The following is a 26,760-nucleotide window of genomic DNA, read 5'->3' as shown; positions in this document are numbered from 1 at the left end:
CTCAGGCCAGGTCTCCTGTATGCTCTGGAGCACCCCGTTACACTGGATTCTCTATTCTCTAACGTATTCACGTTAGAATTCCCCCACATACTAAGTTATAGTAACCCACAAGTACTGGCAATAGTCTACGCTTCTGAAGTAACAGCAGACCTGGAGACAAAAGGATGTGTCCTCACCTTACCAATCGATTCTGTCCTGACACACACACACACACACACACACACACACACACACACACACACACATCCTTGTATTTAACAAGTGCCGAGTTCTGCACCCGTGGCAGCTTTTTAAAGGTTCTGGTAGAAACCTGTTAAGAACCATTTATGCTTTTGCACCCAAAACACTGCGATGTTAACGATCGGAAGAACTGACTTCGCCTATGCTTTATTCTTGTATGAACACATTTCATGTGAGATCCTCTGGGGTTGACCAGTTATCCTGCACAGAAAGGGGACATCAAGGAAAGAGGAGTAGCAGTCACAAGCCAATGAAGTCTGGAAGAGGCCTGACTGGAGGTGAGCCCAGGCCTGAAGGGAGAGGTGGGGATTCCTCCAGGGGGATACTGCTTTTCCCAAGGAGGAACAGGAGCTCTGAGAACAGCAGGTGTTCCATAGAACAAGGAGAGGAAGAAGCGTCTTTGTAGGAGACAAGGGTCAAGAGACAGTGCGTGGAAACAGGAGGCTGTGAGCGGCCCACTACATACAACCTACACTCTTAGGAGTATTTGCTGCCACCAGGAGTGGCTGCTGCTCCTGTCTTCGGTGACGTGTCTCTGGAACACGGGTGCTTTTGGACTGGTGTTTCCTAAAATAATCACTCTGGCCAGCCTCACCACATGCTTTTTTACATACTCAGGATCAGCTACTAATATTTTCAACCTCAAACAAAAATCTCGACACAATGAGTAATCTGTAAATATCTAAGAGTGTTTCTGTAGCATTTGCTACTTGGGATACGTGGTCAATTCAGCCTAACCTCAAATCACACTTGTTTTCCTTTCTGCTCTGCGCAGGTTTCAGTGTGTGCCTGGAACCATACACTGAACCCAGCCCTATGCGTGATACACCAATCAGTACACAAATCAGTGGTAAAGTTTAATCTGTAACTAAGGCACAGTTACAAATTAGTAATTTAATAATAAAATGGAACAATCATAAGAAAGCACTATAATAAAACTTGTAACTCTTGGACTGTTGATTTCTGGAGTTTTCCATGTAATACTTTTGAACAGAGATTGCCTACAGGTGACTGACTGTAGTTACAGGAAGTGAATCTACAGGTTAGAAGGGTTTCTTGCATTGTACACACAGGCCTTGTACTCTGCTCCTTCTGAAGTTCTAGGAGTGACAGGGAAGTGTTATTGCCTTAACTTTCTTAACAACTGACAAATGTTAAGGCATGTGGAGAAAAACAAAACAAAACAAACAAACAAACCAAAAAAACCCTCTCATTCAACGTTGATGAGGTTGCTAACTCAGGCACTGTGAAAATCAAGAAACTAAAAATAAATCTACCACATGACCTAACTATACCACTCCTACTCCACAGAAGCTTGCTCAGCCATGCCCACTGCTGTTCTCTTCCCAAGAGCCAGGGAATGGAAACAAGCTAAATGTCCTTTAACCAATGGCTAGATACTAAATGGTCAGCCCTGAAGACATATCTGCAAGTCATATTATACTGAGCAAGATTGTATTTATGTATTTAGACTATAAGAGTATAACAATAATTAATGAAAAAGAGGCCATGAATTTCATACAGAGTAAGGAGGGATAGAGGAGTTTGGAGGGAAGAAAGGGAATGGAGAACGGTATAATTATAATCTCAAGAAAACAAAATAAATGACTAAAAAAAAATCTGCTTTGTAATTCTAGCTGTCAGTTTTAAGTATATTAATTGTACCTATCTTAAAATGAAATGATGTAAGATGATAAATTCTTTGTATAATTAGTCACCAACAACTGTAAGCCACCGCTACGGGTATTTGTCTCCATTTGGGCTAATACTTAACTGAATATACTCTCCTCTAGTAAACTGTCTTGTTTTTGTTGAGTGCCAATAGAACAGAACAGAATTGGAATTAAGAATAACTAGAAATCTACCAGCCAAACACAAACATTGGAACGAGGGGTTTAACCAACATTAGATTCTGTGCTGACTGCTCATGCTGTTCGGGCAACTAGTTGAGTCAGGGTTGCTCAGACTTTTAAATTATCATTTCATTAGCTGAAACAGCAGGCTCTTTTGTCAAATAAGTCTCCATTACAGGGCTACTGTGTAATTCAATTCATGGGTTAAAAATGCCTCCTTTGCCTGGAAACCTAATTGTGGTGGTCCCGCCCCCAACTTCTGATGTGAAATCATTAAACTGGAATTCACTCATGAGATCTTATTTTTAAAATAATACAACCTCTTTCTACTCAGCTTTGGAAACAGCCTCCTGGTGTCTGAGCACTGCTCCAGATCTCTTATCATGCTCTGGCACTCCACGCTGACCAGAGATGGAGGCCATCAGCAGGATCCCAAGGTATCCCACCCTGTTGCTTTCAAAACCTACAAGCTAGCACAAAAGTCTGTTTCCCCATCCCTTTGCCATCTCCTGGCAAATTGTCTCATTCCCTGCCACTTGCCACTTGTTCTGAGCTATTTTAGCTCTGGACAAGTTGTGGTAGTAAGCTATATTTAAATTGGCCAGTGCTGTGAAGAAACGGCTAATGCACATGTCACCTTTTCCCTTTTTGACACAATCCAATTGTGCTTTGGCTGTAAATCCAATTGTGAGGTTCTGGATCTTATGCTCCGTCTCCACTCCCACTCCTGGCTCCCCAGGCATTTGTCCCTCAAATGGGCGACATGGGAGTGTTCTGGAAACATGAGCTGTGACAGGGACCCACAGGCCAGTCATCAACTGCTCCCAAGAGTAAACACAGAAACACGGGCAATAGTGAAAGGGAAAGAAAAGACCCACTGGCTCCGGGCTGAGTGGCTGGAACGTCAGCAAAATAATTTTCCAAAGACCCATTCCAGATACCGACTTCATGAAATATAATGCATCCATTGTGAGCGCCTTCAAGGACACTGCACACCGAGGCAAAGCCAGCTCTCTCAAGTACCCGAGCCTTGAGAAGGAGCATGGCATTTAGCCTAGTCCTCTGCCTCCGTCCCTTCACTTATGGTCGGCCTAGACTTCTGTGCCAGGCAGAAGAGAGGGTTCTTACCTGGAGCTACACTGTTGTTTTGCAGAGGAAAAACACTTTGGCAATGTCCACAAATACTTAAAAGTAAAAGAAAATGTAAAATAAAACACTTTTGTGTAGCATAGTTGTTCAGGTTCATAGGTCATGTTAGCCTAAAGTTCAGACTTAAGACTCCATCCTGAGAAGTCAGAAGACACATTAACCTTTCAGAAGTATCTCATAGACCTAGGATTTTTGGTAGACCTGAACTATGTGTTGCTGACACTGACATGCCCATTTGCCCGGCAGTAGAGGGAAAGTCCGGTGAGCCATGCCATCAGAGTCCTTGGAAAGGTCTAGAGGCACTTAAGCTGATACTAGGTTTTCTGTCTATTTACCTTGGCCCTATGTACTTGGACTGCTTGGGTTATGAGAATTTTCCTGCTGTAAGTCAAGTTTCTACCTGGTTGGTTTTGCTGAATAACTTTACAATCAAGCTGGGGGATAGCCCAGTGGCAGAGCTTATGTTTGCCATGGACAATGCAATCTTTAGTACTGTCTTTCATCAACAGATAGATAGATAGATAGATAGATAGATAGATAGATAGATAGATAGATAGATAGATAAGTAGATTAATCAACCAACCAACCAACCAACCAACCAACCAATCAACCAACCAAAATCAAACCTATCCACTTTACTACCCAAACAGGTAGTGAACAACAGCCTGTGTTTGTCCCGAGGAATGAGTTAAGAAAGCCAATTAGAACTTTTATATGTTAAGATAGTGTTGACTCACACAGACTCATCAGTTAACATGAAGCCACTCTGAACTGTCCTTAACAAAGGAAGAGCTGTTAGCAGACTATCTGGTTATTCTAGTCGGGGACCCAGACTTTCAAACTTATCTCTACAGTGGGAAAACAGAGGAAAAGGAAACTGACCAAAACAGAGGTACTTGTTTCTACTGGAAGACATGCAAGAGGCAACAAATAAAATTGAGATTTGATTATAAGCAAAACACAACATAAACCTCATACTGTCCTCAGCATTCTGAGCTTTTAGACAGCTAGTTCCAAATTTTAATAGATGTGATGCCATCTTCCTCCTGAATGCATTTCTAGTAGGAAAACAACCAGTTTCTTTAGTTTTTTTCTGTTCTTTCTCTAAGGTACCATGTGGGCTTTTCCCCAACCCTTATGCTGGGGACGAAACCCACGTTCACACTGCTTGCCAGGCAAATGTTTCCTTCTGATGCTTACTTCCAATGCTTACACACACCCGGCCCCAGGCTCATTATTAAAGGAAGCATGACAAGGAAAAATATGTGAGACTCTTCCACGTAATTAGGAGCAGCATTTATTACCTAGATCAAGCCATGCACTTAAAGCCTGGACTCACAACCTGCCATAGCAATGCTGCCAAGGGAAGATGGCCGAGGCCACAGTACAGCAGGTGAGGGGAGCATAGCAGGTGAGGGGAGCACAGCAGGTGAGGGGAGCACAGCAGCCCTGCAGGGACGACAAATGCTTCAGAGCAATTGCTTCAACTGGCATCAGGATTTCTTAAAAAAGCAAGAGGCAGGAGACCTCCTCATTCTTTTCTAAGAACAAGATCTCAGGGGCTTAAAAAAAAATGGGACATAATCAAGCATGAAACAGATGGAGACCAAAGCTAGCCTGGAACACAACAGCAACCGCAAAGCCTCAAATGGCCATCATTAAAACCTGTTTATGTATATGTGTTTACATATCTCAATAGACTCACTAAGTTCTTTTAGTTTAGCCAGCCTTATGCGCAGCCCTGCATCAACTAATGTTGGTGATGATGCTTCCGGTTAGGCAAGATTTTACTTCGGTAAGTGACGTATGGGGCATTTTAGGTAGGCTAAGGCAAGTACACATTCCGATTGAAACTTGCATCGTTAACATTTTAACTCGTGTTTTACGTGCAGCATCTCTTGCCATCCACCTGTCCTCTCAGGTGCGTGTAGGCATGGGTGTGAAGAAACCATTTTCACTTGCATACCCACTATCTTTGTCAGGCTGTACGTGTCTCCTGCATTTCCGCTGATTTTTCTGTATCATCTAAATTAGGAGATGAACATTCTCGTCTAGGTATGATTTTTAAGTTTTTTTCTTAAACTGGCATAGCCATTATTATTATTGTGCGAGTTAGTTCTTTCACATATTGACATTTCATTGACATGTACTTTTTGGTTTAAACATAAAAGTCCGAGAGAGCTAGCCTTAAGAAATGAGAGACGATTGCCTATACTGAACTCTCCACAGAGTTTCACGTCCAGGTGAGGAGCTCAGTCACTGGCTACAGTACCTCCCTTTGGCCCTAAGGTGCTACCAGCATGGACTCCCCCCACCCTTCACTGGGGTTCAGCAGGTAATACTTGCCAAACCCTCTGTAGCTCTTGCTCTGTGCTCTTGGGGTGGCATATGAAGCCATGTGCCTGCCAGGCCACCCCGAGGCCATACCTACTGCCCTGGGCATTGCCCCAGGTGTCTCTGCACTTGTTGAACCTGGCACTGAAGAAGACCTAGGCACTTTAAGCCACAGCATATTGCTATAGTCACAGCGTAGAGGTAATCCTTGAGCTAGATGAGCAGAGTGGGAATTCCACAGCCTCTCTCCGCTTGCTCTACAGATGTGGGCACATCACTCAGGATGCACAAACTTCCAAAACTGGCAAACTAAAAACACCTCTTGATACAGGAACGCACCCGAGCTGAGCATCTTGCTGTTGGCCTAATCCATTCCTACACTCCTGTCTGTGAGTTTAGTTCTCATCAGTTACAAGCATCTAGCCAGGGCTCGTCCCTCAGCTTCACTGGGGCTCAGATTCTTTATCTGGCAATGCAAACAGCAGTAGAATCAGCAGTAGTTTCAGGCTCTTACAAGGATCACAGATGTGAAGAGCAAAGCCCTGGCAGACCACACAGACAAAGCTGGGCAGTGAATAAGCCCCAATATTCCACACAGAGGCTGCACCCCTTGATTAACCAACTTAAAGGAAGTTTCTAGGTAAGTAAATTACATATCACTTAGTTCAAGAGCATATTTAAAAAATAACAGGATAGATCTTCAATTCACTAATATTAGCCTAGCCACAGCTAATCACACACACACACACACACACACACACACACACACACACACACACACAGAGAGAGAGAGAGATAGAGAGACAGAGACAGAGAGAGAACATTGGAAAAGTTCTGAAAATCTCTTCATTTTTAGGACAAATGATTTATTATGTCAATAAAAACAAGACACCCTTCGCCTTTTAAATGATTGTCTTCTGATTATGTAAGATTTTACTTTGGTAAGTAATGTAAGGACCATTTTAGGTAGGGAAAGGCAAATATACAGTATAGTTGAAACCTCCCTACTATCTGAATAAAGACCCAACAATGAGCCCCCACACAAACAAGCAAATAATGCGGTAAGTGAAAAATGAGGCTGTATGTATTTTATAAGCAGACAGCAAAAGCCTCAGAGGTTTATGTACGTGAACACTGTACTAGGAAATTCGCAGCTCAGCATTTGGATAGATACATCTTTGATAGCAATCAGTCTTTATCTTGTAACCTGATTAAGCTGTTATTATTAATGAACATAGTCTACAAAATCTGGAGACCAAAGAAGAGCTCAGGAATGATTCCATTTCCGTTCGTTACATAGTCCAGAGAGCTGAGGCCTAGAGAGCAGCTCAGGTCTGCAGTCTCCCTTCTGTAGTTCACTAGTGTCTGCATGCTACGCAGACCGTCTGTACCAGCACACAGGCTCCAGTTCCAGCCTGCTCGGTTCCAGCATCTACAGAGAGCGTGGTAGGAACATTTCAATAGAGACACACAGGAAACAGCAATACAAGATCCCAATGGCCGGGCAAAAGCTACTACTTCCTCAGCCACAGTTATGAACACTTGGGGGAATCTGCCCTCCCCACATACTGCAAGCTCATACACCAAGGACAGCCAACTTTACTATCAAGAACTGAGCTCCCCTTGGTTTGCCTGTGGTATATATGCAAGATTAGAGTCTCACAACAGTGTGATGCAGCCATGATCATTCAGGCCTTTACAGCCATTGAAGCAGGACATTCTCCCCAAGCATGGTTGGATACCATAAAAAGCTAAAATGATACGCTCAGGATGCGAGGCTAAGCACTGCACTCAGGGTCAGCCGCTTTCGACCCAGAGAAGAGCATGTCTGATTGCATGCGGGTTGATGCCCCAGGTCCCGCCTCTGAGAAAAAGGTATCGGACGGTCTGATGCTCTTTGGGTGGACGACACCTAAATGAACATCTGTACAAAGTCCCAATTTATTTCTAATATCAGAGATCAGACCTCTACTCTTGCCTGATGTGTCTAAAACAAAAAGGGGGAACTGTAGAGAGCTGCGGAATGCTATGCCTTAAAGATGGAGCTGGTTTCCGCCTTCCACCTTCCCGATGGTGAGTGCTCTCTGTCACGAACAACTCCACATTTGGCTAAGGCCGAGGATCTGGCTTGCTTCCATGTATGTGGACCTATCTGCATTGCCCCCGTGGCATGCCTGGGTTGGCTACCCAGAGGCTATTTAAGCTGTGGGCTGGCTTTCCCCGGGGTCCGAGGATTGTTCAATGTTCCTGAATAAACTGCATTGAAAAAAATAAAATTAAAAAAAAAAAAAAAAAAAAAGAACTGAGCTCCTCTTAGACACACACGTGCTCTCCAAATACTTGTTTTCATATTTCAACTCTATTCCTACTGTATTCATTTTTCTTGTCAGTAATAGAACATATGCAGATGAAAGGAATGGAAGGCTCAGGCTAGAAAAAAACAAAGGATGTTGGGAAATTGAGATGGGGAGAGCCATATTGTCTCCTGCGAGTGCAACATGGTTAAGGGCACAAAAACAACCACCACCGCCACCAACAACAACAGAAAGATTTTAGAGTTAAACTTAATGATCTGAGGACCACAAAATATGAAAATTAAAAATTTAATATCTATACAATAATATGACATGCATGAAGTAACACATACTCTAACGTAAGGAGTATAGGAATTCGCTGCTATATTTATTAAGCATAAATACTACAAAATTTCATGAACAAAATTATTGTGGTGGATGCTCACGGTACTCTCATGTGTGTGGGAACATGCTCCCGGAGGCAGTGGTGGAATTCAGAAGAATCAGGACTGAATTCTCATGCTTACTACAAAGCCCGCCCTTTCTCCCCACATTATCCGCTCAGTGAGAGAATTAGAAAGTTATGGGGCAAATCCCATTTGCTTATAACAGCTTTTGTATTTAGGTCTTAAACATCTTAAGCTTTTGTACTAAGACTTTAGAATTCCAATGAAATGAGCACCCAGATAAAGAGGATTTGTATCAGTCAGTTCTAAGAGTCACGGATGGAAATTGACTAGCATTTTAAAAACTCTGCTTGCCGGACCCTCCCTGGATGAGAATGTCCCCCAGTGGCTACTTGGGCATTTAAAGCTTGCCTTAATATAGTAGGAGCAAAAAACCCCACTGAGCCCCCACAGTCAGCCAATTTAGTTAAGAGAGCTGAAAATACTAAGTGGGCAGATGTGTTTACCAGATTTTTCTTCAGGCAAGCAGACCCACCCTTAGCATCCAGCACACTCAATTTAAGCCCATGCTTCTCCACACATGTCCACTGATAGCTTTCCAACTGAAAGAATGTCCTGTTGTGAGTGCTGGCACTCAAGCACCAAGCTGTGGGATCAAAGAACTAGGTCCAGATTTGTTTGCATCTGTCCTATGTGGTGGTGGGAGCTAGCCCAACCCTGCACCACACTTAGCTCCTCATATCCAGACCTCAGTGCTCTTAGGTCATTGGATAAACATTGGATTTCCCCCTCCCACACCCTTCCCTTTTTATATAACCACTGGCAGCCCCCTCCTCCAGCCATTCCTAACACTGAAACGGGTCAGGAATACAGGGAGGCAACACCGAAGTGACATAAAGCTTCAGACCAAGGCCTGTGATGCCATCCAGTCAAACTGAGGTTAGGGGACTTATCTAGTGCTTTACAGTTACTGCCTTTGAAGGCTCATGACATGACTGAAGCCACTCAAGATGCATCTCATCCAGTCACTCAGTCCTTTCCTTCTTATAATGAGGGCTCTTAGAAGTATCTTAATGTTACTGATGAAGACACCAAGGCCAAGAGTTTAAACAACTTGCCCACGATGGGGTCCAGACTTTTATTTCAATGTATATTCTTCTGTGCCCCACTACCTTAACTCATAGTGTGGATCACACAATTTCTCCTTACTTGTCTATCCACCAGCCTAGACTCTTCCCAAGTTTTCCCAAAATATGTTTAGGGAAGATGTGTGAATATGTGATTCTAAAACAGAGCACCCAGGAGCCATCTGCCCAACCACAGAATACATTTTATATTCTCAGAATGTTTAAATATTTATTTGTACTCTGGTGACAAAAACCTTAAGAACATCTGTGAGTTCCAACAGTCCACCGTGGGAAAACATTTTCAGTTAGGAAATTTGCAATGTATATATTTGATGTAAACATTTTACGGAAGGCATCTGAACGAATCGTATCTTCGCCTTTAGACGATAGATGCAATGATTACTATGGTACTCTTTGCACCAGAGGAACATTCGGGAACTTGTGGGACCACTGAAAGTAAACATGTTAAGTGAACAGGGTGCATACTGGTTTTTAGTATGTGGCAGGCAAGATCAATGGGCCAGGAGTATATATGGGAAGATGGATAAATCTTAAAACATTATAGAGGACACACGTGTGTATATGTATACATGCACAAACGTACAAAAAGTTATTATAATTACAATTCAAGTTTGCTGGATGCCATGGTGTTTTACGTTCATATAAACAATGTAGAGGAGACCACTATCGTTTCCAGCTTACACATACCAAGGAACCCTAACAGACATATGTCACTGCTTGGAGAGCTTATAGAGAGGAAAGGAATGGATTCCAAATTGATGGCTGCAGATAGAGGTCAGGAACTGAGGACTGTGAAACTTTACCCATCCACAGGGAAGGTTAAGAAAGGAGAAAGCACAGTGGTGGCACAAACCTTTAGTTCCAGGACTCAGGACTTCTGTGAGTTTGAGGCCAGCCTGGTCTACATAGTGAGTTCTAAGACAGCCATGGCTATAGAGAAAGCCTGTCTCAAAAAACAAAAAGAAAAGAGAAACATAAACATATGGAGATAAGCAAGGATGGACATAAATTCCAGAGCTGGCTCAAGCTTTGACCCACATAGTCACTGTTATTATTAGTTCTATCGGTATTTAGCAGTGGTTAATAGAAGCCCTATGTTCAGAAATTTCTTTAACAGCATCCCTGTGAACACACATCCTTTCTTCTTACTCCCAAGCTCTGCTGCAAGTTCAGGTTGTAGCTCTGATGATATTGCCATGAAAATGGTAACAGAACTGAAGCCTTGGATTTTACCCTACACAAACTGTTCTACTTTCGTTTTATAAACACAGACGGGGCAGCAGAGAGATGGAGAAAGTGAAGAGGCAGTGAGCTAATGACTGGCTGGGACTTACTGTTTGCTTTTTCCTCTTTGTCCCCTGGTCCCCTTACCCAGTGACCCCAGTGGGTGGCAGTGATTGCAGATTTCCTTCCCTTGAACCCTGTTCCTTAATTCCAAGCCAGCTGGGGAGCACAGTGGTAGCTGGGGGACAGGTGGGGGTAGGGAGGACTTCAGGAGCCAGGGCTGGTGAATGAACTCCTAAACAAACTCTCCCCTGATACAGCACTAAAAATAAGTATGCTTACATGCATAACACATTTTTGGAACACTAGACTGAACTCTTGTCTCTGAGACTGAGGTGTCGTTCTTACTCAACTTTATATAAAATACAGAGGCAACAGCTCTGAGGTACTGGAGATGGTAAGTTCTCTTGTGACAAACGCACATCTGTTAAGATGTGAGGGCAGAGCGGAGACAGGGGACAGGCCCGGTGTATCAGCTGCTTCCCGGATTCCGGTCAAATGCTGATAAGGCTCACTGGGGCATTGCCTTATTTAGTCAGGTTTCTGTGCCCAACACCAGAGCTCGGTGACAACTGCGCATGCTATTACAAGCCCTGCTCCTCTCAGCCATCTGCTGACACACCAATTAGAGAAAAGCTTCTTCGCGGTCCAAGCAGCGTGCTGCCTCTCTGACTGCAGCTTTCCCACAAAGAACGACAGTGACGGCACACACCAACCTGGATGGGCTGCTTGGCAGTGGAAGCCCCATGATGAGCAGTCATACCAACTGAGGTCGAGTTGGCAAGGCTCCCCTCCAGCACCGAACAAATTGGCATACTAAATATTGTCTTTTGGGTACTAGTTCTGGGGATGGAACCCAGGGCTTGTGCATGCCGTGCATGCACTGAAAAACCAAGTCATCCTCCTCGGCCTGGCGAGTCACTGTTAACGGTTTAAAGACTTGTGAAGTTGTTTATGTATTAATATTAAATGAACTGCAATGCATGTTGTTAAACAACAACGAAACGGAGGACAGACTGGGCTTTACTCTCAGCTACCACCCTTTATCTGTAGTCCTAAAATATAAAAAGCTTCAAAAACCAAACAGCGGCATACATTTAGTGCCCAAAATTCACAGTAACACCTGAATACAACTGACACAAAGGTGCTTGTGGCTCTTTTTCATTCCACTTAGTGTGTGTGTCAATGTCCACGGAGGCAGAGTTCAGGGAATCATATGAAAGAAGGGGGAGTTTGTATGACCTGGAGAGGACAGGAGCTCCACAAGGAAAAAATATATCAGGGCACGGGGGCTTTGTATGAGACTGTTTCTTCAACCAAGGACCAGGTATGGATATAACCTAGAACCCCTGCTCGGATGTAGCTCATGGCAGCTCAGTAACCAAGTGGATTTCCCTAGTAAGGGGAACAGGGAATATTTCTGACATGAACTCAACGACTGGCTCCTTTACCTGCCCCCCACCCCAAGGGAGGAGCAGTCTTGCCAGGCCACAGAGGAGGACATTGCAGCCAGTCCTGAAGATACTTGATAATCTAGGGTCAGATGGAAGGGGAGGAGGACCTCCCCTAGCAGTGGACTTGGAAAGGGGCAGGGAGGAGATAAGGGAGGGAGGGTGGGATTGGAAGGGAATGAAGGAGGGGCCTACAGCTGGGATACAAAGTAAACAACCTGTGATTAATATAAAAAATAAAATTAAAATTAAAAAAAATTCCATGGAGAATTAATTAATGATTTCTTGGCAGAGCTTAGACCCTGCCCCCTGGGGAACAGCAGGAATTCATGCTATATACTAAACACTGCTTTTTGAAAAGCCAGAAAGTGTCAAATCTAAAACGTATATTTACTCAGAAGATTAAAAAAAAAAAAAAAAGCTGCAGGCCTACTTGTTCATCTACGTCCCAATAATGAGGACTTATCTAGGACCTGGGAACTGCTATGTAAGCAAGCACTCTGCCACCGAGCTATATTATCAGATCTTTTCCTGTAAACTAACCTTTTTTTTTTTCATTTTATTTTTATTTAAAATGTTCATACACGTGAACACTGTACTGGGGATTTGTTTTTGACACAGTCTCATGATGGAGTCCAGATGGGCCAAGGAACCCCATACTTCGGTCCCAGCCCAAGATGATAGCCTGGTACCTCCCCAGGAGTTCTGGGTCATAACTGTGGACATGCAGTATGCTGGTATTTGTATAAAAGGGGATAAATACATACACAGGTACGAACACCAGGAAAAAAGTACAAGATTACCAGCGTTTGCTGGCTTTGGGGAGAGCACAGATCAGCCTGAGAAAGGGACAGCGAGGACATTTATATCTGAACTATGCTATCTGATAATTTAATCATGAACATGAACATTACTCACCTTGAAAAAAATAAAGAAAATGAAAAAGTGCTGTCCCTTGCACTCATATGGCAAGAGCCTAACTTACTCATAGGGTACCATGCTAGCAGGTGTCTATAGGCAATGCTGCACTTTGACAGCTGGCGAACACTCTGGTCAGCGCCTCAGATCAACCAAAACTCAGTTTCTCTAAACTTCCTTTAAGCTTGAGTATTTCCAGAGCCAGCCAGCCAGCCAGCCTGCCTGCCTGTCAGCCTCCCTCCCTTTAAAACATCACCCACAGTCCATTTCTTCAGTGAAACTTCCCTACCCCTAACCTCCCAGTGGTCATTTCAGCTCTGGCTGTAACTTCACGTTGTAACTACTAGATACACTCACACTGATGTTTTCTATCTTTTTGGAAGCAGGGATAAAGAGCCTTTAAGACTTTCGCTTCTTACAGTGACAGTTTGTCACGCTGGGCATGTATCTGGTCTTCTGGAATAAGCCTTCCCAAACAGTGACAGTTGCTAAGCTGAACCAAGCTTATAAAACGTAACCACGGCCCACAAAAGTTTCAAGACAGAATAAAAGAAGAAAAAAAAATAATCATGCCAGGCTTTTGAAGATTCGACTGCCACCTGTATTTACAAATGCACACGGAGAAGAAGAGGCCAGGTGTGGGGGGAGATGCTTTCAGCCCACAATCCTAAGCGCTGACTCCTGTGCTTTTAGCGGAGAAAATCCAATCACATTCTGTAACGTGTTTAGAAGTCCTGGGCTAGGATGTTTAGAAATAACCTAAATCCTTACCTGTCTTAGAACCCCTGAACACACCTTAAAATGATTTTTGAAAAGGTCACCAAGTTGCATTCGTATGCATAATATGCAACAATTAGTTAACAATTTGATTATAACACCAGTATGAACAATTATGCAACTTCGGCCTCAGTATTCACATTCAAGCTAACAAAAAAAGCCGAGACTTTGGAAGCAGGTTGGTAGTCCATGTGGTAGAGAAAATTTCCCTCAGACTGTAAGTTTCCTTCTAGTCTACTTTTTCGGTTTGGTAAAAAACTGAAAAAACGAAAACCAAATGACCCTTCGCATTTGAAATAATTACACACAAACCAAAAAGAAGGCACATTTTCTCTTAGACATTGATCCCACCTGAGATCTGCACATTAAAACTTTGACTTTGTAAAAACAAAACAAGCACAACACTTCAGTATAGCCTGCAATACAAGTGTGTAGTTAGTTTAGCTGATACAGATTTTATTTTAAGCCAGAAAATCCTTAGAAACAATTAAAAATAATTGTTTTTACTTGAAAGGTGAGAAAATAAGTCTAGAGAAATGCCCTCATTGGCTGTGCTGTCTGGGCGATGTCTAAGTATTAAAAGAACCAGAGGGATATCATGGAACCAAAGGTCTGTTCCAAATACTATTAAAGGAAGAAGAAAAGGGGAGAGATGGAACAGGCAGCCCTGAAGGGCTCTGGTACTGTCTAGTCCCCGTCTCCCAGCCTCCTACCTGCTGCAGAATTTCAGGTGCATCATGCCCCTCTCTTGAACAACATGGGGAAGCCTGCAGTCAACAGGTATTACATGAGTCCAGTGAATCGATGTATTTAGGATAAAATTAGTCATAGTAGAAGTGGACATTTAGAGAACAGTAGATGGAAAGCAGGCAAAATGAGGAAAACAGGGCAAGAGAGGTAGATTGGGAGGAGACAAGGAAAAGTAAGAGGATCCTGAGAACAGCCAAGGACACTCTGGTATAAGGTAAAACCAAAAGGAAGTTTCTTAATTGGATAATGTCTCAGGATAGGCAAACCTAAGCACCATCATCGGAGTATACCAAGTAAGAGGTAGGAAATCAGAGTCTGATGTAATTTTATTATTTGTGTGTATGTGTGTGCCTGTGTGTGTGCTCTTGCATGTGCCTGCATGTCCAAGTATGTGTGCATATGCATACTAGTACATGGAGACCAGAGGCCAACTTTGGGTCTTTTCTTCCATCATTCTCCCATTTTACCTTTTTTTTTTTTTTTTTTTTGATGAAGTCTCGTTATACTTGCTGTTCACTGTTTTAGCTAGATTGGCCAGTCAGCAAGCCCCAGGGATCTGCCTGTCTCTGCCCCTTCACACTAACACTGGGGAGGGTGGGTGCTGGCACATTTTAATTTTTATGTGGGTACCGGGGATCTGACCTCAGGTCCTCTTGATTGCATGGTAAGCCTATTTATCCACTGAGACATTGCCCCAGTTGGACTTACATAATCTGAACAACAGTCTGCATTTGGGGAAAAGTGCCTTAATGTTTTAATTGTATGTCACCTCAGACATTTGAAGATGGAATAAGAAGCTTTATGCTAGGCTTTACAACTTGGCAAACATAGACTCATCCATACCATATGTAGAGTGGAAACTGACAGGTTCCAGCAAATTAGGCTAACCCCCCCCACGAACTTACAGTACCTCTTAGGGACCCCTTGATACTGGACCTGCCCTAAAAAAAAGCAGAATTTATTTCTACCGAACCTTTCCATCTAAGAAAACGGAAGAAATCATTTGGCCTGATTTTAATTATTTATTTTGCAAGATTAAAAAGAAACAACTCTGGTGGTTTAACCTAAAGGCAGTTTGGTTAGGGTGTCCAATGAAAACATGGTCATCACAGCCTCCTGCAGAAACTTGGAAGTGAGTGTGTTCCAAGACGGTTCCCAGGATCCCTTTGGACTGTCGTACACCCGACACCGGCTGTGGATCCTTCCTACTCAGCACAAGTTCTCAAGTATTTCCTCTCGCTCAAGACCTGACTCTTGTGTTCTTTTCCCAGGAGACCTTCTCCATGTTCTCCTCCTTCCCCCTACCCCCATGGGCAAATTCCTTTGCTCATGAAAACATTCTGAAAGCCACAGCATTCTATCCTGCCCCATAGAACTCTCGTTGCATCACGGAGATGTGCAACATTCTACACTGGCATGACTGGGGCTGACGTGAAGCCCATGAACCCTCAGCAGTGTTTACTCGTGGAATCATCAGGCAGTGGGAGGAACAGGATCGGGTCTTGGGGTTCTATGAACTGGCCTAAGATACAACATCGGGGCCACATATCACCGAACTGTACCTCCTCATTCTTAAGTGAACATTTCTGCTGTCACTTTGTGGATTGCAAGCTTACTCACTTATAATGAACTAGTTTGGTTATTGGTTATGAAGCCTAAGCTCATACATTTGGAAAGAAGATAAGATGCTTTAAAAATGTTAAGACAGGTACTTTGTGTTTGTTTAAAAAAAAATAGAAAAGTAGTATAAAGAGAATTTGTTCACAATTTAAAGTTTGCCTATTTCTTCCGAGCAGGTTGACTAACAATACATGAGGCAGGAACGCAGATGTGTAGATGTGTACGTGGGTGAGTCCTGCTGAGCCAGGCAAAGCTAGGACAAAGACACAGGTGCGCTCCATTCAAAGCTGTGTGAACACCTAAAGCAGATGGCTTGCAGCGGTAAATCAGGATGGCCCGAGTTTTCAAAAGGAAACCTGAATCACAGAAATCTGTCTCTACAATGACAGTTAGTACACACCCTGGAGCAGCCTTCAGGAACTTCCAAACAGAGGTGTGTTCACAGATAGGACAGCCTTTTGTTCATGCTTGCATGTGGTGCATTGGGAGAAAATAATTTACCCTGGAGAGGATCTGGGTGGGAATATCATCACCTTTCCTCCTGAGAGACCTGTGAGAGCTCATAAAGTTCCATTATGCCACACTTGGATACACATCTTACCTGAATGCAACAGAAGCCTTGTATAGAGCCTCGGAGGTATCATCGTATGCCAAGACATGTTCAGCATTGTGGCAAACCTGACGCAAAATATCTTCATATGTCCGACACAGGAGTGAGAGCTCACACAGAATAAGCACACTCCAAGTACCTCACACATGTCAATCAATCCAGTGGGCCATCCTCTAGCTCTGTGCGGTCCTGTCAATGGTTACTCCTTGGTACAGAGAAAGCCTGGAGAAGTCGATCACTTGAGGTCACTGCTGAGAGGTGACGGTGCCAGCACCTGAACTTGCTCTGGCTCGTGAGTCTCCTATTCCCCATTACTACATATTCAGAAAGACATTAAAACAACTGCCTAAGTCTCTCTGGATAGAATGTAGGTTGTCACAAAGACACACCACCGTTTTTTTTTTTTTTTTTTTTTTTTCTTCACCTTTCTCACTTTCTTGGTGATAAAGCACAAGTTTACATCTTCCCTAGTCTTAGCATCCATTGATAACCTTGAGTTGACTATCTGTCCTCGCAGGACCAGAGTGACAAAAAGGAGCAGGGACTTTATAAGAGGTTAGACTGCAGAACAGTGCTAAAATATGAGGCATTTCAGAAAGAACCAAGACAGTTTGGACCCCGCCTTTGAACTGTCTTGGGAACCAGCAGACACTGTCACTGAAGCCTCCAGGGAGCTTCTGGGTACTCCTTGCAACATAGGGACTGACTGGGAACTGCTGGAGATCCTGATCCTCATCTCTGAAAGGCAGTCAGGGGAGCCACTGAAACCCACAGCAACTGAGCAGAAGAAACAGCATGATTAAGTTAGCAGGGGAATTCCCAAGCCGAAGGCCTGGGGACCATTCTGAAGAGCAAGTTTCCCAGCTTTTGCCATTGGTTCCTGCATGCTTTACTCCTGTCTCTGGCTAGAAGCTTTTCCTGGCTCTGCTCTTGTCCCACTCTCAGATCCAAAGGAGCCCTGTGAACATATTCAGGTAGATGGAGAGCAGCCAAGATCCAGCTGGCCACACGGATGGCCAAGGGGAGGTCTGGATGGACCTTCCCTGATTCCCATGTGATGAAGCCCAAATGAACACCAAGCAAAAATTCTGCCTTAACCTCCCTTTTCCCAGGAATTGCCCCCTCCAAACACAGGATCTCCAGGGATGATTCAGATGCTCCTGTGTAGTCTGCCAGTAGGTGAGCCTCTGAACTTCTGTTCTTGAGGCCTGTGAAGGGAGTAGATACCATTCTGAGGTCAGAACAGCTCCCTCACCTGCTTATCTCACATCGCTCAAGGGTTATATGTGCTCAGTGAACAAGAAAATCAGTGCTACTGACCATTAAAGAACCCAGGGGTGAATAATCTCTTCCACCTAGCTGATCCCCTTTTATGCAGCGACCTCAATAGGGAGCTTAAAAATGTCTGTAATTCATGTAATGCTGGAACGATGATCTATGAACTGTCGGAAGCTCATTAAATCTTAGCCTCATGCCGAATATTCTAAACCTCTAGAGAACAGTCACTCAAAGAATATAAATCTATCAAAACCAAGAATTTAAAGGGCCCCGAAGGTCCTGCCACTTGTGTTAGGTTCCACGTAAGATAATAAAAAGGACTTTACCCACTTATGGTGCATATATTAATAAACACAAAGTAGGCTCCTGGAGAAGCAATGTTCTATCATGATTATCACTTTCTTTCCCAGCACTGTAGAAGTAAGTGTGTTATTCTGTAGGCAGCCCTTACTGAGAAGGATCCCAGCTTGCTCTAGTGCCCACTTTAGCTCAGTGTAGGAGGAAAACTTTCAGGAACTAGGAAGAAACTTTCAGAATCTCTTGTCTTGTTTGATGGCACATTATCACATTTATTAACTCAGACTTCTAAAAGCTACCAGAATTTACATGAACAGAATTCTTATATGAAAACAATAGACGGGAGAAAAAGAAAAGTTACTGAAAAGTGTCCAGAGATAATCCAGTTTTGTAGAGCCTATTTTCAATTTCCACGGTTCTTTATATCTCTTTGGGATATGGCTTGCAGGCACAGTAATTCTCAAGCACAAAGCTTCATTTAGTCCTCATAAGAAATACCCCTTCCCCCAGAAATTTATTCAACTATGGTTTCTAAGTAAAAACTCTGTATTCTTACAGGTAAAATGTTTTCTTATCCATGAACATTGTGGGATGATTAAGCCAAATTAATATATCTAAGAACCCCCTTCTTAACTCTGTGGTTTAAAAACAGACTTCTATATTTTTGGCTAATTGAAAATTCTCATATAGACCAAAATACAAGATACGACTTGATGCAATACATGATTTTGCAGGAGTATCTCATATCTGGGCAGTTTGATAAAAAACAGTAATATTTTGATTCGTGTGTTTGTGTTTTGTGAACTTTCCAAAATACTGTTGTTGGACTAGAGAATGTCTTACAAAAAGTATTATCTTCCTGATAGAAATAATTAGGATGCCTGAAGACCTCCAACCTCTCCTAGAATTATGTGCTTCCTTGAAGAGGTGAGGCTGCTTGGGAACCTGCCAGTACAAGGGAGCTGTGGTAAGGTGTCTGTGAGGGTCACTCCCAGAGCCTGCAGGGGCCTCTTCAGGCAGGGAGGGAGGCCAAAGAAAGCAAGCCCTCACAAAGTAAGAAAGGGGTTGTGATATGGACCTCAGGTACAGATAAGTGCTCTGATCTCGTGGGTTTGGCTCCCAAGCTGAACCCCAGCGCTCTGTGCAGAACGCCTCACTCACTGTTCATCCCCCCACCCCCTACACAGTTACCACACATCAGGATGTTCTTCAGAGGTTCAACACTGGGCTGTAGGGTTAGGGGCCTGGGCTAGCCAGTCAACATTTTCTTCTTCATTTAACTGTTAGCAATTAACTGCAAGTACGAATGTGCTTTCTCTCTGAAGAAAGGCCTTTTGCACGGAGCAAAAAGTGTTAATTTTATTTTTATTTTTTCTATAGATTCTTAGTCAAAAGACCAGCCAGCATGAAGATTTAATCTTGGAGGGCCACTGTACTGATTATGCCTTTTGGAAAAAGGAAATGCCAATTTGATTATTTTTTAGGTAGAATTCTATAAATAAATTACATTTACAACCACAAACTGTATTTGACACTTGCCTTAGTATACACTAATTTCCTGTTTCAATGTATCTGCCTCATACTTCTGCAGACTCCTCTATGAACTTTCCCAACAAATGTTTATTACGCTAACACGAGTCCTTGATTTTGATCTTTTTGCCTGGATTGATTCCTGTCTGGGTGTCTTCCCTGTCACCCAACAACTTCTGCTGCCTTCAGTCCAGTGTACCCACAGCAGCTACACTCTCTCCAGAGCGTAGTAACATAAACAAAGCTTCTGCAGAGTTCAGAGACAGTTTCCGCCTGTGTGCTGCATGTTGCCATGCTGTATGCAACCAACCTCCTCTCGCATCATTATCCAGTGGTGCTCAACACCATAGCAAGGTGAAACACAGAGTACTGGCTGAGACGTGCTGAAGAGGATGAAGAATCAAGACGGGTTTGTTGCATTCTTTTAGTTTTTCTTTTTTAAACATTTATTTGTTTCTATGGGGGTGAGAATTGGTTCTCTCCTTCTACCAGATTGGCTCTGGGGACTGAACTCAGGCCATCAGGCCTGGGTAACAAGCATCTTGAGCTGATGAGCTCCCCGGAAGTGCTGTATCCAGTATTTCTAGCCTACTTCCTTATTGAGTCCCAAGGAATCAAAACATTCTTTGCTACACACCAACAACATTGATTCTCAGAAGTTTTGGAAGTAGGACCACTGTTCTCCAAATAGTTGGGAACTTTCTGGATGTTTCTTGGTGGTAGAATAAGGGCAGGAGGAAAGAAAAACCCTTGTTTCCGGCTGTTATCGGCAGTGAGAACCACTCAGAGGCATTAACAGAACACCAAGAACCCATGAAGCTGCAAATCCAAGACCGGGAGCTTTCCACAGCCATGAACACTGGTGAGCTCCCTGCTTTTCAGTGTGTCCCTTTTCCTTAGGCTATGAGCCATCAGGTACGTTACTGCTTCCCTCCGTAGAACTACTTCCATCATCTCTGGTCAGTCACACCTCAGCTTCACTCCAAAATGTTGCTCCCTGATCAACATTTTTTTTTCCTCTCTGAGATTGGGTCTCAACAATCCAGTCTCCAGGCACTTCTTGAGCTGAATTACAAGGCCTGTACCATTGGCTCTGTCCTGACTAAATTCTTTATGCCATTATGCCCAACCGATTCTACTTGGCCCAAGGTATGGCTACTGTGCCAGAATTCCCAGTATTCATACCACTTTACCGGTCATTTTTTTGGGGCCAGCATCTACCCAGACATGTTCACCAGGACCTTGGTTAGGGGGGGTGTCTGTCATCACCTTCCCTTTGGTGGTTTATCCTGTTTCCCTTGAAACATGTTTATGATTTGCAGCAAAGGCCCAAAGATAGTGACAAATACAGCAGCTGCAACTTAAACATAGCTTTTAAACATTAAAGCTTAGTTAACTGAACTTTAAAACTCAGAATCATTCAGCACGGAACATGATGAAGCAACAAAACAACAAAACACGTCCTAAGTATGCTTTTCTTACTCTTGTTTTTACCTGTGGAATTAAATACTAATGGTTGTCTCGTTACTTGATAATCAAATGTCAGTAATTCCCGTAACAGGCTGAAAGTTACTCTCCTGAAGAGTAGAAAGTAAACTTTTACTGGCTAAGGGTGTGTAGCACAGTTAGGGCACTTCTGTAGCATGCTCGGACCTCAGATTCAATCCTTAGCACTCCAAGGATAAAAAGCTTATATTGCCAAGTTCATATTGCGATATGAAGAAATCTTAACAGGCTATGTAGCCAAGTACAATGGAGCCATTCAAGTGGCCTGATAAATAACTACTCACTTTTAATTCCTCTAGGAACAATCGAGTGAACATTTATGCAAACTGTCGTGGGATGACTGTAAAATGAGGTAGAACAGTGATAAACGTGCTGGAGGAACAGATTTCAATTCATCTGTGTTACCTCTAGGCTTGTGGTGGGAGTCAAGCTCACACCTCCCTTTCCTCTTCAGTTCTAACACAACATGGGGTATGCAAGTATTTAGTAATTATTTCTGAGTTGAACACATGGCTAGTTTGGGGGCCATACTTCTGGTACTTCAAAACAAGTTTTAGTTTTGATACCTCTAATTACAATCTTGTTGCCAAGAGTTTATACAATATGGGATACTGTTCCTTGGTTCAGAATGTCATACCCAGGCTATCCCAACAGGCTACCCATCTTTCCCTGAATATAGCCCTGAAAGTGAGGAGTCATCTTTCCCTCAGTATCCATAGTCTTGTGGCTTTCTACCAATGGGGAAAGGTGCTTACCCACTAGCTATCCAGGAGTTGGAGGCTATCATAAACCTAGAGTTTACCCAGTCCCTGGGAGCTATCCTGGTACCCCAGAGCCAGGAGACAAACCAGGCCCCGCTTGGTGGAGCAGGCTTTTGTGGCTCTCCATAGCCACTTGCAGTTTTAGGATGGTGGATCAGCCCAGGATCCAGTACCAAGTGGCTTCCCTGGAGGATAGATGCCTTCTCAGTACCCTGAAGGACAAACTCCTTAGCCTCACCATTCTGCTACAATGACTCAGGGCACTCAGGGGACAATCCAACCAACCTCCAACTTTGATGCAACGAGAGGTACAGAAACTCTCTGGAAAGCAATGAACGGAATTGGGACAGATGTGCAAGAATTGTGGATGTTGTGTCGAACCATTCCAATGATCAGAGGCAACAAATTAAGGAAGTTTTTAACCGTGTATAGCAAGGATTCAAATAAGGATCTCAAGTCAGAGTTGAGTGAAAATATAGAAGAGTCAATCCTCGGCCTGTCCATGCCGTCTACATGCTATGATGCCTGAAATTTGCAGAAAGCAATGTAGGGAGCAAGCAACCCAGAAACACATACTCACAGAGATTTTGTGCACAGAAACACATCAAGAAATTGAAACACTGTTAGATGTTATCAATAAGAATTTGGATGAGACCTTGAGAAGGATATTGGGTCAGAAGCCTCAGAACATTCTGAACATCTCCTTGGTCTACATACCAGGAAAACTGTGATGAGAACTAGAGTTTAAACCAGCATATGGTTTATCAGGCTGGTGAGGGAGGCTAAGGACAGATGAGTCCTGCCTCAATACAGCTCTCAGCACAAGAAGCTTCCCTCAACTAAAAGCTACCGCGAAGGCTTATTCCAGGCTGGCTATCGAGATGTGTTAAGCAGTGGGGGCAGAGTTTTCCAGATACGTTGAGAGTGGTATGAAGACCATCATGCAGCATGCCCTAAACCACACTGCCTTTTTTGCTGAGCGACTCTGCTATCTCACAGAAGGCGCTGGTGCAGACGATTCCACCCTGGTCACAACTGAAGTCCCTCCAAGTGAGACTGACCTTGTTCGGATAAAACAGATGTTCACCCAGATGTATCGGAAGACTAAGCACAATGGTTACAAGTGACACAAGTGGAGACTGCAGAAAGCTGATTCTGGCCATTGTTGGCCAGTGAGAGGGATTTTTTTTTTTTTTTTTAACAAATGAAGCTATTTAGAGTATACCCTTCCAAGCAACAAGGCCTGCAAGCAGCCATGTCAAAAGCTACCTAACCAGGGTAGTGTTTTTACTAAGGATGTGTCAGGGCAACATACTTGGTTTGCACATGTATTTACTGCCTTAATTCTAATGCTACTTATTTCCTTTCTGTACCTAATCAGTGTAAAAGTCATTATCAATGACATAGCAATTTTGCAATATTTGCAAAGCTTCATCCTTGCTGCTTTTATTTTAATCAAAATTTCAAATTGAATAAAAAAAAATCACAGGAATCTACAGAAAAAAAAAGGTTAGCATAACATGGCCCTTTCCCCCTCACCTCACCTAATTTTGACTGAGGACAAGTCTGAAGTTAGAAAAGCAGAATGCCATGTTGTTTTCACTGTACTTAACTGAGTAATTTCTCTAAGAAATGTTAAGTCCAGTTCAAAAACAGACAAAGAAGGGGAATACCCATTTCAGGAGAGAGGTGGATTGGGTTTTTCCTCTAGAAATCTGGTGCATGTATAAGAATAAAATCAGAAAGATGACTTGTTTCATGTATTTGAAATAAGCCACACATATCCTGGAAACCTTGTGCTGGTCTACCGGAAGCATCGGGTCATTGGACACACACCTCAGTGTTGTTTGTTTCTTACTCTCTACCTCCAGCCTTGTTAAATGATAAAAAAGCAAGATAAGGTTCCTTACCATCCCTGCCCTTGGCCAGAATGTTTATCAAAACCTCTACCAATACAAACATATATCAAAAAGTCAAAGTTGCAAGGAGGGGAGTGGGAAGGAAGAGTTCCAAAGGGATAGAAGGCAACAACTGAGGAAAAGGGGAACAAATTTCTGTTTCCTCTCCTGTCTTCTCCTCTCCCTCCCCTCCCCTCCTTTTCCTGTCCATTCCCTCCTCTCCCTCTCCCACCCATACACACACATAATAGGACAGTATTGTGCGAGAAGCAAGACAGGGGAGGCTGGTGATTAAGACAAATGCATGTGAAAACAAAACAAAAAAAATTGTACTCTAAAGATTATATATATAAACAAAACCACAAAATACTATTTTTTTAAAAGGAAAAAGAAATTCAGATCTCTTCCACATTTAAGGCTCTACTTGACTCTCTCCTCCAGTCAGTCAGACCACCCATCTCACAGGCTGGTGGCTCTGTTTAAATCCCTTCAAAGATTTGTCTCCTTCTGCAAACTTTCCAGATCACATATCTCAACACAATCCAACATCTACTTCTCAAACTTCATGATCTACGCTGGGAAGTCTGAAAAGTGAAAATTTCTCTCTCTGCCTCATTTTGGGAAATTCTCGTTATGGACCCGGTAGAAGAAAGGGCGCTCTGATGCTCTCCCCGGGAGAGGCTGCAGGGGAGGAGAAAGAGCGGCTTCAGGAGGCAATGCCACTCCTGTGGAAACTGTACTATCCAACCGCTTGTGTGAGCGTACACTGGGCACACGCTCCTGCCGCTGCATCTGTGTGGATCGTCCTCTCGTCTCCAGCAGCTCTGTTACGTGTGCACTTCATGCCTCATCTGCCCTCACTCTTCACAGCTCAGTCTTATTCACCTTCAGTAGTCCTCTCCCCTTTGCATTTTCCAGCATTCTCCCCATTAGAATTTATCATATTGTACTAACGTCTGCTTACACCGGCCTGCAAGATTTGTGGCTATTCAAAGAATACTATCTGTTCAAGAAAACTGGAGCAAGAGTAAATACTAAAAACTAAGTTCCTAGGATAGGATTTTTTTTTTAGAAGCACCATATCCATGTTGAAGAGTCTACAAGGCTGAGTGGGTGATAATCAGAACCTCATGGTTGTAGACACTAGGAATATTGTAGATCCAGTACCAAGCTATTTAGGCTATAATTAGTCTCCTTATTAGCCATTCCTTGCTTACCTCTGTGTCTGATGTAACATCTTTACAGCTGTTAAGTAAACTTTTTCGAGAGTACTCTTAGCGGGCTACTAGCTTCCACCAATTCAGAAGCCGAGGACGCCATCAGACAGCACCCGAAACCCAGAACAGTTTTGCTGCCACCCACTTATTTATTTATTTATTTTGGTTTTGCAGGCTAGGTTTCTCTGTGTAGCCTTGGCTGTCCTGGACTTGCTTTGTAGCCCAGGCTGGCCTTGAACTCACAGCGATCTGCCTGCCTCTGCTGCCACCCTCCTATCTGTAGTTTCCATTGATCCCCTCGTAATTATTAGCCCATGTAACCGCTTCTACAGCACAACATGGCATGCAAAGCAATAGGAATCTGTGTTGTTGGGCTATGGTCGCTCATACTTAGCTCAGAATAAATGATCTCTTCTCTCTGAGGTGAGATCTCTGTTTCGTACTGGAATGCTATTGCTCTTGGCCAGGCCAGCCTTTCTGAACCTAAGGAGGGACACGGCTTCAAGAAAAAAAACACCTAGCCCAATCCTGAAGACTCTGAGGATGTGACACACCTAGTTGTTGAGGTTACATGTCTTGGGCCTCTGCCTACATCTATTCCACGCTTGTATTGCTATCTTCTAATTCTCCATTTCTTGCAGATATGATTGCTGTGGGGGATTAGATGAGATGACAGATGTCAAGATGACAGTCCACATACCATGTAACCATCCAAGACCTATTGGTTCTTCATATGGCCAAATGGTATCAGCCAGATTACTATTCTTAGACCAAAAGAGAAGATCATGCTTTAGAGCATCATGAACATAGGATGCTGTGTTCAGTGTTGCCTGTACTGCTCCATCTGGAAACATTTCCAAAAATTAACTTAAAAATCAAACAGCTGACTTTGAAATCACTGAATCCAAATAGTGCTAAGAGGATACCACTACCCTTCAAAATTGTAAGATTTCAAAAAAAATAATTTAACTCATAATGCTTAGTGGGAAATTCAGGAAGCAGGGGAGTAGGAAGATTCCGAGAGCCAGAGAACCAAAGTGCCTGCTGCAAACAATGCATTTTCTTCCAACTGACACATGAAAGCCTACGATCAAGATTACAAAGAATAAATTCACTTATTTTAAGAGACATTTTTAGTGCCTAGAGTATTGGCACACACTTTTAATCCAGAGCTCGGGAGGCAGGGGCAGATGGATCTCCATGAGATGAAGGCCAACCAGGTCTACAGAAAGAGTTCCAGGACAGCCAGAGCTATAGGGTAGACACTATTTCAAAACAAACAAACAAAATAAACACAAAAAAGGAACAAAGATGAAAAAAGAGGGGGGTGTTACACAGTTTATTTAGCTACACCTCATACGAAATATAACCACAATCATCTTAGAAAGGTTAGGCAATGGAAGATGCTCAGAAGTGAAGATATTGTGCTAGAGAAAGC

General features: G+C 43.2%; 1 protein-coding gene and 1 pseudogene across 5 annotated transcripts in view; one reads left to right on the top strand and one right to left on the bottom strand.

Annotated features, from left to right (window-relative positions):
- The window catches only part of Jph1 (junctophilin 1), a 92,887-nt gene that overhangs the window by 49,058 nt on the left and 17,069 nt on the right, over positions 1-26,760 (bottom strand). The window lies entirely within an intron of this gene.
- On the top strand, positions 22,075-23,383 carry LOC110561507 (annexin A7-like; annotated as a pseudogene).

This window comes from Meriones unguiculatus, chromosome 6 (genome assembly GCF_030254825.1).
Source record: "Meriones unguiculatus strain TT.TT164.6M chromosome 6, Bangor_MerUng_6.1, whole genome shotgun sequence".
Lineage (NCBI taxonomy): Eukaryota > Metazoa > Chordata > Mammalia > Rodentia > Muridae > Meriones > Meriones unguiculatus.
This window is presented reverse-complemented; position numbering and strand designations above follow the sequence as displayed.